The following is an 11,623-nucleotide window of genomic DNA, read 5'->3' on the forward strand; positions in this document are numbered from 1 at the left end:
CCCTAGCAGGCAGTGCAAGCCGGTCCTGGTGCTGAACTGCAGAGCAGCTTGCAGCAGGGGTGGGCATACAGGAGACAGAGACATGGACAGACACAACATGTTGAATATTTATTCAGGGGGTTATGGAGGGGAAAGGGGAACGGGGGAGGGGCAGAGAGAGAGAGAGGGAGGGAGGGAGGGAGGGAGGGAGGGAGGGAGAGAAGGAGAGAGAAGGAGAAGAGAAAGGGGAGAGAGATAGAGGGACAGAGACAGAGAGACACGTGCCCACGCCAAGAAAGGACAGGAAGAGAGAGATTCAAGATGGCAGCGAGTGGTCAGGGGTTGCCGGGAGTGGGTGTGGCTTGCCCCTTAAATGGCCAAAAGAATAACAATAATAGTAGCAAAATTAAAGTTATGAAGTAACAACAAAATAATTTTATGGTTGGGGGGGTCACCACAACATGAGAAACTAACTTAAAGGGTCACAGCATTAGAAAGGTGAGAAACCACTGCCCTACAGGCTTGCTTACAGTCAGATGTTATGGAGGCATTTTCCCAATTGAAGTTCTCTCTGCTCCAATAACTGTAGATTGTGTCAAGCTGACATAAAATTAGCCAACACAGGTAATCTCCAATCTCTCTTCCACAAGACACTCACATTGGAGTGTCAGGAACCTACACATTGGGGTGTTTTCTGCTGCAATCCTGGACACAGCAGGTTCGTAGGTTCCAGGGTAGGGGCTTTAGGGTTAGAAATGTTAGTTGGAGAAACAGAAAGAAGAAAAAAAACACAGAGACATAAGATAGCACCGGGAGGGCAACTGAGTGAATATTGAATGCTGAATTATTCTTCTAAGTTCTGAGTTCACCCGTGTTTAATTTTCTATACACTTTTATACCCCTATACAAAAGAGGGGAAAGAAGGCAAAAGACTGCCTTAAGGTGATACAAAAGACAACAAGAACAGTTATTTGCTCCAAATACTTGAGACATCAAGTCATTATTTCTTGAGAAAAGCATTCTGTTGTTTAGGCAGTGAACCCACCCTAGACCAAGTATCCTGAAGGCAGCCACTCCTTAGGTCAAACCTCCTATTTCAAAAGGAGTAGAAGTATGCTTGAGTACTCTGACCTTTGGTCTGGGTGGAGTGATCTACCTCCACAGGCCATCTTATTGTCCAAAACACCAAGCAACCACACCCTAGGTCAGGGTGTGTAGCCACTGTTGTTGTTAACAACTTTGAATAAGCTCAGACTCTGTGACCTCCAGACAAGGTGGAATAGGCTCACATTTTTGGGCTTCTACACTGGAGTTAGGTGAATGCTGAGGGCCTAGGAATAAGGCTACATTAATGTACATATAAGTTATTGTCCATGGAGGTAGTTGGAACATTGAATGAGTATGGATATTTCAACAGGTAGGAGATACTGAGTAGTGGAGGTTCTAAGGGGGTTTGTGTTAGGCAAGTTGCAACAAGCTGCATAGAGAAAGGGTCTCCCTTTACCAGATTTAAATAGTTTTTAAGATAAAAACAGTGGAGAAAAGGAGACATACTATCCAGTGTGGATGGAAAAAAGCTCCTAGGTATAGTGGAAAAAGTTTATTGTAGATATGAGGAAGAAGAAAACAGAGATACCTGGAAGGGTTCAGACTGAACAAGGCCAGCGGACTGAACCAGGCCTTGAGAGGGGAGGAAGGGGCGGAGTGAGGGAGGAAGGGAAAAGAGAGGAGGGCAAGAGAGGAGCTGAGGACCAAGAAACCAACAGAGCTATGGACCATGTGTCTAAAATGGCTGAAATTATATAGGATTGGGTGGCCCAGTCCTTCAACCCCAGCACTTGGGAGGCAGAAGCAGGTGGATCTTTATGCCCAAGGACAGCCTGGTCTACTGTGTCTGTGTGTGTGTGTGTGTGTGTGTGTGTGTGTGTGTGTGTGTGTGTGTGTGTTTGTGAAGTCCAGCCTCTGGGAGGGAGAGGTTTCGGGTAAGGGGCAGGGTGAGAAGTGATGGGAGGAGCCACAGGTACTGAGTGATTCTGGGAGAGCTGACTAGCGTTGGCTTTGATATGTTAATAGACACTTCAGTTAGCCGTTTGTCCTGGGTTAATTCAATGTGAGAAAAGCAGGTCTGTTTTAGAGATTCTGGCAACCTAAGCAGCAAATCAAGGTTTAAGGAGCCTATTGATCAGAGCAAATACTTCCAAAATTGATATAGAAGCTGTATGAGAATTATATAAAACCTCAGAATTATGTTTGATAGTTAGAATCATAATTCTAAAATATATTCAGTAAAGGAAAATCTCTAAAAGTAATTTCAAAAGAGAATAAAGAAGAACAATCACATTATCTGATTCTAGTACTTATTAGGTAGCTACAATAAGCAAGGCTATATGGATCAAAGGAACAGAATAAAGAAACCAGACAGACTCACAGAAATAGGTTTGAGTCGATTTTGACAAAAATACAAAAACGATTAAATGAAAGAATGCTCTTTTCAACAGATAATGCTGAAGCCCCAGGTGTTCATTGTTAAGTTTAGAATTCCATCTCTCTGGGCTGAAATTGAGGTTACAGAAAATGGCTAAATTATACTCAGAAGGTTGAAATTATCAACAAATGCAGGGCCTGCTATCATGCCTTTCTTTGAGAGATGGTGAAGGAAATTAAAGTGAATCAGCATGATGAGGATTTTTTTTTCTTCTTTGTTTTGTGTGTGTAATGAGGATCTAACACTGTGATTCCTTTGTGAACAGTGTGGCTGGTGGGGCCAGAACCTTTCGAGTCACTTCTGCAAGTGCAATCAGGTGTATTCATCAGCAAAGAAAAAGAATTCAAAGACTTGTAGGAATTCTACCATGTGAATCATCCCTAGCCAATAATGCATGTGCTCATTTATGGAAAAAAACAATTTTTAACTAAATGTAGGCCAAATTCTTTTCAAAATGGGGGTTGGACCTAAATGCAAATTGTAAAAACTTTTATATTAAAGAGGAAAATATACAAGATATAAAGCTTACAGTTTGATTCCCAAAGCATAATCCAGAAAAGGAATCATTGATAAAAATGAAGCTTATTGAAATTATTTTCTCTTAGTGAGAATGATGATAAGATAACCTGTAAAATGTCGAAAGAGCAGTTGATAATCATACATTAAATAAGAATATCAAGTGCCTGGTGGTGATGGAGCATGCCTTTACCACTAGCACTTGCAGGTAGATCTCTGTGAGTTCGAGGCCAGTCTGGTCTACAAAGCTAGTTCCAGGAGAGCATCCTGTCTCAAAAAAGAAGAAAGAAACAAGAAAGATTATCAAGTAGAAAATGGGAAATCAACATAAAAGACATTTCACTGGTGAGGATATATACATGGTAACTAAGCACATGAAAAAAACAATATTCTTAGCCACCTAGGAAATGTAAATTAATATCACAATGAGATATTGCTACATATGTATCAGAAAACCTAAAATAAAAATGGAGGATAATACCAAATGTTGCCATGGATATAGAACACTCATGCATTGCTGATGAACACAAAAAAATGAGAAAATAGTTTAGTAATTTCTCTTTCTTCTTTATTGTTTTTAAAACAGAAAGGTGGGATTCCCATATTGTTCAGTAATTACACTCCTGTGCATTTGCTTCAGAAAAATGAAAAATGATATTCATACCAAACTTGTACATATTTATAATAGTTTTTTAATATAATACTCATAAGCTGCAAAAAAGACTTGGTATACATTAGTGGGTGAATATTTAAAGAAACTATGGTAGACCCATACCATAGAATACTGCTCAGCAATTAAAAACAAAAACAATTGGCAAATCTCTGGGTGACTCTGTAAAAACTTAGGCTGACTGAACAAATGTTGTATAATACATGATTCTATTTCTGTAACATTCTTAAGTAGAGTACAGATTATTCTTATCAACTACGAAAATCCCTCTAGGTATAGTTTTCTCTATCTTGGTTATATCAATGTCATTGCTGAGTTCTCTATGATTATGCTGTAGTTCTGTCATAGCATTTTCTTTATAAAATGTCTTTAAAATAGCATTATTTTATACATTTGGGTGTATGGGGTTACATGTATATCTGTGTACCACATGCATGCCTGATGTCCTCAGAGACCAGAAAAGAGTACCAGATCCCTTGGAGGTCATGTTAGCAATGGTTTTAATTCACCAGACAGGGATTTAGTGTTCTATGGGCAAAAGACACTAGTGCCCCCAACAGACCTCTATGGGATTGGGTAATTCATTAGCGAATTCGTTTCTGGAGGAGATTGATTCTCATTCACTTACCACCCATTAATTGCCTAGGGGTAAGTTCTCCCCCTCCCCCCCCTCCATAGGCATGTCAGCTGGTGTTATCTTTGGGTAGGTATCTTGTTTGGGTGATTGTGTTGTTCAGATTTCAAGGAGTACAACTCCTTGTCTTATATAGAACATGCTATCTCATAGCAAACATCCTGGTCCCCTGGCTCCTGCACTCTTTCCTCCTCGTGTTCTGAAATATTCTCTGGGAACTAGGTGCACAAGTTATGTTGTAGATGCATTGGCTGAGGCTGGGTATGCCACAGTCTTTGTTCTCTGAGCCTTGATTCATTGTGGATTTCCGTGGTGATCTTCAATGGCTGCAAAAAGAGGCTTTTCTGATGAAAGGCGAGGGCTTCACTTACTCGTGAGTGTACTGGTATTTGTTCTGAAAACAGTTAGGGTTTATACTGGTTTAGGAACATGGCAAATGTAGGTTCTCCTTTAAGGTCCGTGACCTCACCAACCACAGGTAACTAATTAGGTTTACAGTACCAGGCATGAATTCCGTTCTGTTGAGTTATTGAGCATGTTTTAAGTCCAATTTTGTGTCTGTAGCTTACCCCTAGTATTTAAGCACTGCTGTTGTACCCTTGAGTATTTGTTGTTGTTCTGGTCATTGTGAATCTTAGACTTTACAGCGGGGTAGGACTATTAATTGTTTTTCTCTCTTGGCAACTTTCATAGTTCCTTCCTATAGCAGGAGAGCTAGTCCTCAGGGAGGATACCACACACTGCACACACAGGACTTTGAGGGATTGATCTGGTTTTGGCCTGGGAGCCTCCTCTCTAAGGACTAGCTCTCATAGTATCCAAAGGAGTCATGCAAGCTGCCAAGGGAGAGCAGCAATAAATAGTCCTAGCCTGCTGTAAGCCTTTGAACCACAGTAAAGATCAGCATGTCAGGTGATTCTGAGTGGTAATATAGTGTCACTTATTCCCTGGGGCTCAGCAACAACCACCTATTTGAACTTAAGGCCTACTTAATAGTAGGGAATGCATGCCTGGCATTGTATATTTGTGGCTGATGGGGCGCATGGAACCTAAAGGACATATTACTGTCACTTTCCTAAACCAGAATAATTCTTAAACATATTCTAAATTCATGTTTCCATATGTACAGATCAATGACACTCTCACATTAGCAAAGAAGCTTCTTTCTTGATAGTAGACAGGGATAATCACAAAATTCCACAACTGCTCAGATGCAGAGAACAACTGACCGTGGGGTGTCCAGTCCCAACTGATACATCGACAACACAAACTCTACACATAAGGCTCGTGGAAGATTGGAGACTTTGAAGCTGAAAGACTGTAAGGATTATAGGACGAGGGCATCATTATAGACAGTGAGATACTCTCTTCTAAAATTAAAAGAAAGAATCAAATTGCACGGAGTGGGACAGAAGAGGGATGGAAGTGGAGTTGTGGGGAGGAGTAGGGGTGAATATGATCAAGAGACATTGCATGAAATTCTCAAAGAATTGATAAAATATTACATTATTTTAAAAAGAAAGCTATTGATTCAAATAAAACTATAGCTATTATAATGATAGAGACCCATGTTTGCCAATTTTAAGAATTTAGCCAGGCAGTGGTTGCATACACCTGTAATCCCAGCACTTGGGAGATAAAGGCAGGCAGATCTCTGTGAGTTCAAGGCTAACCTGGCTACAAGAACTAGTTCCAAGATAGGCTCCAAAGCTACAGAGAAAACCCTGTCTTGAAAAACCAAAATAAATAAACAAATAAATACTTAATTATGCATTAATGGACTCTAAACCATTTGATTTCTTTAACCGACTTTCTTATATTACATAATACCTTAACTTCTCTTGAAATATCTGCTCCATAATTCTACTCCTTTTCCTTAAAAAAAAAAATCCTCAGCAACATAATTAGCAAACTCTCAATGGTTTTTCCTTACTTCTTTTTTTTTTTTTTTGGTTTTTCGAGACAGGGTTTCTCTGCAGCTTTTTTAGAGCCTGTCCTGGAACTAGCTCTTGTAGACCAGGCTGGCCTCGAACTCACAGAGATCCGCCTGTCTCTGCCTCCCGAGTGCTGGGATTAAAGGCGTGCGCCACCACCGCCCGGCTTTCCTTACTTCTTTTTTACTCTACAGACACAGCTCTGCTTTCACCTCCATTACATTTCCATAGGGCTTGAGCAGAGGATACAGTTCCTTGTCTATGAATCTGTGGACCTGCTGGGGTGCTTGGCCAGTGAAAGAAGAGGAGTCCAACAAATGTTCCAACTCAGAGTGAATGGGGTTGAAGTAGGTATCTGCCCAAATCCACCCTAGGAGGCTCCTTCCTGCTTAACCATGGCAGCTGTCTTCTGGAAAGCACTCTCATTTTCTCCTGGTGGTCCTGTTGGTTGCTCCCAGCTTTGGTCATAGCCATAATGATGTTCTCTGTAGCCAAGAAAGGCAGCTCTTGCCAAACGTGCTGTTCAATTACTTTGGGGCACACCACCAATCCTTCAGAAATGTTCTGTAAGGCATTTAGTATCTCGGATATTTAGGGTATCTGCAGTGAGAAATGCTTCTGCCACACAGATCCATTGATTGCGCTATTATCCAGTTTGCATTCAAACCACTGCACAGAAACTGTCTGTAGTGGGTCCATGATAAGGTCCGTCAGGTGACAGGCCAGGGTTCTACTTGTATGGCATCAAACTTAAGCCAATCTGCTATTTCTCCAAAGGCTCCTCCATCTTCAGGTTCACCAGGAGGTTTATGCCAATACAAATCTGTGTTTGTACTGTGTACCGATGGCCCTAAGCTAGCCAGCATAGATGGTGTTGAGATGCACACTTTTCATGTAGGGGCCTGTACTGTGATAGTGAAAGTTATAAATATATAATATAATATAATATATAATATAATAATATAATATAATATATAATAAAATTTATTTATTTTCATCTTATTGTTGTTTTTGCCTGTGTGTATGTCTGTGAGAAAGTGTTGGATCCTGTAGTTACAGACACTTGTGAACTGCCATGTGGGTGCTGGGAATTGAACGCAGGTCCTCTGGAAGGCCAGTCAGTGCTCTTAACCACTAAGCCATCTCCTCAGTGAAAATTCCTTTTCCATAACCAGCTATTCCGCCTTCCAGTGATCTCCCTCAAAGAGCTGCAGAAAGTTGGCCTGAGTGCCAGCGGTGTCCTTCACCCTCCAGAAATGCAGCTTATCACAGATACACTTCAAATCCTGGAGATCCATGCAGAGATCTTAAATCCAAGACAGCAGCATTTCCCATCCATGGTAGACTGAGCAGGCTGAATTATGTGACACCCTAGGTGAGCAGATCAGCATGTTCCTTAGCAAAGTAATCAAGCCGCCAGATCATACTAGAAAGTTTTGGCAAAATCAAATCAATGTACTTCTCAGAATAATCAGTTCTGAATTGTCTCCCATGTGGCACTGAGGTGGCACTGAGATGCGTGATGCCCGCAGCTCTCAGACAGCAGTGGCCGAATGTGAGCCATCACACGGTGCCGCAGATGTTTCTCTTCAGCTGTCTTCTGGAAGTCAAAATTGTTCAGGTTTAACTTCATCTCCTGTATCTGTTTATCTGTGATAGACAAACCCAATGTCTTGCTCTGCCTCTGCAAGCCACAGCCACAGCTGACGCCATATCTGGAACTTGTACCTGTCACTAAACAAGAAACACATCTCGAGGCTGGTGGTGGCAGGCTGCCAGTGGAGAATGGTAGCTTTCTGGGGGCCGGGGTCGCCAGCCACAGACCCAGCCACTGACAATTCTGTTTCTTAACAGACAAGTTGACTTTCTCAAAACCATACTCCTTGTTCTTCACCCTCCCAGTCTTGAATTACTTGACTTACTCCTACTTCTTATTTATCCTCTGCAAAGGGAGCATGGACACTGAGCTGGCTGTATCACTGCTCTGAATAAAATCAAATATCTGCTAGCAAGGAAAAAATAGAAAAACAGATACTGTCTTAGAAGCTAAAATGTCTGCTGCCTGTCATCTTAGGCTATACCATGTAGCTTAGTCTTTGTACACTTTAATCCAAGGCATTGAAAGCCTACCTCTTTGAGGATATGCCAGGGAGAACTTAAAAAATCTATCAGAGGAGCCAGGCTCGTAGCTAGGCTAACCTGCTTGCTGGTATTCATTTCTTTGTGTAATCACATCCAATTGAATCTTGATTAGACTTAATAGCTTGCTTCTAAGAATTTGGTGAAAGTCATGGGAAATCATGGCTAAAATGAGGTCACCAAAGATCACGATTTCCTTTTACACCTAGAGTCTCTCTAGTCACTTTCTAGTTCTTAGACTTAAGTAAAATTAATTTCAGATTGGGTTCATTTGGCAAAGAACAGAGGGCAGCCTTTGCTTAATAATATGCAAGGAACTGAAACAGCCCAGTCAAGCGTTTTTTTAAGCCCTTGAATCATGCTAACAGCAGTATGGACTTGGAAGTAGAAGTTTGAAAAATTAAGCCTCACCATGTGTATAGCCCAACCAATACAAGAAGACATGCAAGTGCCTAAAAGAGTTACAGAAGCAGAGGGACTAAACTGACCCAGATAAATTGTGAAATAACCAATGTGATCTGTTTTCAGTTGTTAGATTTCAGGGATAATTTGTTAAGCACTAAAAATAACGTTTCTGAAGTAAATGATGGACATGCTGAAAAAATCACGTAAACTTTCTGCAATTTAAACTGACAAGCTATAATTTAGGTATTTTCTCTTCTACACTCCCTTCCTCCAACTCCAGAGGAAGAGTTTTCTAATATTCAGGTTAAAGCAGTCTAAAAATAAGACTGAATCTTTCCCAGGTGAATGAGCTCCCCAGCTCTGGAGGCATTAATGCAGAAACCATGTAAACCTCTGTTAGATAGTTTTCGTGGTAAAACTTCAGACATCAAATGACCAGATGAACCAGACCAGTGCTTGTCACTCATATGAAATAACATTTATATAGTACACACTAGAAATATATAACAAGACTATTATGAACCAAAATGAACAGTTTATGCAGGTTCTACCCAACCATTCTCAGGACACCAATCAGCTATAATTCATCTGTGGCACAACAATGAGCCTTTTCCCCCTGGTTAGAATGCCCAACATGAAATGGCTTAAGGTTTTTCATACTTAGATTCCAGGAAGCAATAGTTTTGGTAATATCATTGTCAGAGCAGAAATGTTAGCATGATCTAACACTGGTAAAATACAAACTCTCAACTCCATTCTATACATATTGCATCAGAAACTCTGAAAGAGTCTAGAAACAGTTGTTTCACCAAACAAAATTGAATCTAAACATTCACATATGTATTTTCTGGTTAAAATGCAGGGAAAATAATCTTGTATCTCTAGAGCTCAGCTCCATAATCTATAAAAAGAAACTGGTAAGAGTTCTGGGTGTAATGAGATACTGGCATAGTCTTTGTGTATATAACACATAGTAGGCATTCAATTACTGTTAGTTCTATTCTTACCAAGAAAAGTGAACTGAATTTATAATAAAGGAATTACAGCGTGCAAGTTGCATAAAATTATTGAGTAAATGTTATAATTTAATTTTATAAAGATTATCATTTTCAATGTATGATACAGCTTATTATTTTAGTCTGTTTTTATACTTGTTAGAATAAATGAATGACTTAAACAGTTTCTAATTGTGAATAATGGCTATACATTGCCAACTCTTGATTATATGCTTGGGTATCTACTTTGTGGATAATTGTCAGCAGATTAAAATCTCCATATGGTTTCTCTCTGTCACATGTGTCTGTGCTGCCTTCCTCTGCTATCAATTAATATTTTAGTGCAAATGAAAATTCATTTTCATATTGTCCTAAAGGAAAAAAAAGATGGCAAGAATTCAGGTCCTACATTCTAGAAAACACTAGAAATAGGACCCAGATTATCTAGTGGTGTATCCCTTTTCATGAAGGCAGGGTTTATAAAGATAATCCTTTTTAAACGTATTATTTAAGAAAAAGGTGACTCACATGCACTCTTAATGGGAGGTGCAATTTACTAAGTGATTTAATCTATATATAATGAGGATTACAGAATAGGGCAGGTCAGTTTGATCCATTTTAACAAGTTATTATATATAATATCTGCTAAATTCAAGACATCCAAAAATGTTGAAATGCAGTCATCAATAAGATGCTGGCCTAGTATACATTGATTCTGTTGTCACCTGGCAAGAATAAGCAAAACATAATGAAGGCGTCAGCAGAACTAGTCTTACATCTCAGAGACCTTGAACTTGTGAATTTCTGGGTAAGATGGCAGACTAGCGGCTGCCTTGGTGTGAGCTGGGAAAGAACAGTTAGACCAAAAAAAATATTACATCCCCAAAGAGAGAAATAGGGAAAGAGCTTCAGAACTCCATGGTGGTGGGGGCGTGAAGGAGGATTGCAAATGAGTAGGAAAAAATGATGATGATGCACAGAAGTAAAATCAACACAGGCTTAACTGAACAGTTCTCTGATATAGAGAAGGAAGCCAGAAGGCACTTCTAAGAGATAAGCTATAACAAAGTTGGGCAGTCCCACCGTCAGGATAGGCTCACAACCCTATCATCCCTGTAGGTTTTGATGAAACAAGGATTCCTTTAGAGGACAGGGCACCATTGGTGAGTTGCACCACTTGTCACATTATATGACTTAGAGGGCAGCAGCTGGGCACTGTCTTGAGAGAGAGCCTATTGTTAAAAACTGCAGTACCATGGATGATGGTGGCGCACGCCTTTAATCCCAGCACTCAAGAGGCAGAGGCAGGCGGATCTCTGTGAGTGCAAGACCAACCTGGTCTACAGAGAGTTCAAAGCTACAGAGAAATCCTGTCTCAAAAAACAAAAACAAAACAAAACAAACAAAAAACAATCAATCAAACAAACAAACAACAAAAAAAACCTCGTCGCTGGGCGTTGGTGGGGTGGCGCACGCCTTTAATCCCAGCACTTGGGAGGCAAAGGTCAGCAGGTCTCTGTGAGTTCGAGACCAGCCTGGGCTGCAGAGTTAGCTCCAGGACAGGCTCTGTAGCTACTGAGAAACTCTGTCTTAAAAAACAAAACCAAAAAACCCAAACAAACAAACAAAAACAGAACAAAACAAAACAAAATAACCCAAACAACAACAACAAAACAAAAATCTGCAGTACCTCGGAGGTCTGAAATCAGGAAAGATGTGCAGGTGAAGAAGCCTTATCTTGGTGTGCCATAACCCTTGGGAGAGCAAAGGCCCAGAGAGGAAGCCTTAGTTTGGCATGCCACACTCGTCAGGTGAGGAAAATCTCCAAGAGGTAGCTGTGCATAGCAAGAGCAACTAATGTAGACT

The 11,623-nt window shown here is 40.4% G+C and overlaps 1 pseudogene; it reads right to left on the minus strand.

The window, feature by feature from the left end:
• Positions 1 to 6,406: 6,406 nt before the first annotated feature.
• On the minus strand, positions 6,407 to 8,012 carry LOC119805310 (annotated as a pseudogene).
• Positions 8,013 to 11,623: the final 3,611 nt, after the last annotated feature.

The sequence above is a fragment of the Arvicola amphibius genome, chromosome X (assembly GCF_903992535.2).
Source record: "Arvicola amphibius chromosome X, mArvAmp1.2, whole genome shotgun sequence".
NCBI classification, from domain to species: Eukaryota; Metazoa; Chordata; class Mammalia; order Rodentia; family Cricetidae; genus Arvicola; species Arvicola amphibius.